Below are 607 nucleotides of genomic sequence, written 5' to 3'. Positions count from 1 at the left end.
AGGAACATTATGGCTAAGGCTACAGTTATATACGTCATAATAATAATATTAAACACCCTGTCTGCTGACAGTCATCAACTTTTCTCTCTAGTTGTCCTTGACCAGATGTACCCTGCAGCAATTCATATGCAGGTCTAAGCTTTTAACAGTCTAACTAAACATCCTCTCTCCACTAACATTTCTAATACATAAAGTATCTATCCAATATCTATCTGACTAAAAATATCTAACACCTGCCATATACTGTGAAGATAAAACAGGCGCAACAGCTTGTTTAGTGTCTAAGGGGTTATCAGGGCAACCCCCTTCGACTTCCTTTTGTTGTTTTAAATCTACTTTACAACTTGATTGACGCCTGGGATGTGTCTTTCTCCTTTATATTGTGATGTTTAGACTAAGCTCATTCAGACAACTCTGTATGGTCATGCTGACTTGTCTCCTTGCTGCAAGTAAACCAATCTCTTATTGAAAGATTCCAGTGACTTCGTTGCTTCTTTGTAAATTCTTTTGACAGAATCCCATGGTCATTTCTCCTGTGCAAATTGATGGTCAGGCCATTGCAGTGGTACAACAGTATAAATACCACGGAACTTTTACTGATGAGACC

This window comes from Monopterus albus, unplaced genomic scaffold (genome assembly GCF_001952655.1).
Source record: "Monopterus albus unplaced genomic scaffold, M_albus_1.0 scaffold517.1, whole genome shotgun sequence".
NCBI lineage: Eukaryota > Metazoa > Chordata > Actinopteri > Synbranchiformes > Synbranchidae > Monopterus > Monopterus albus.
This window is presented reverse-complemented; position numbering follows the sequence as displayed.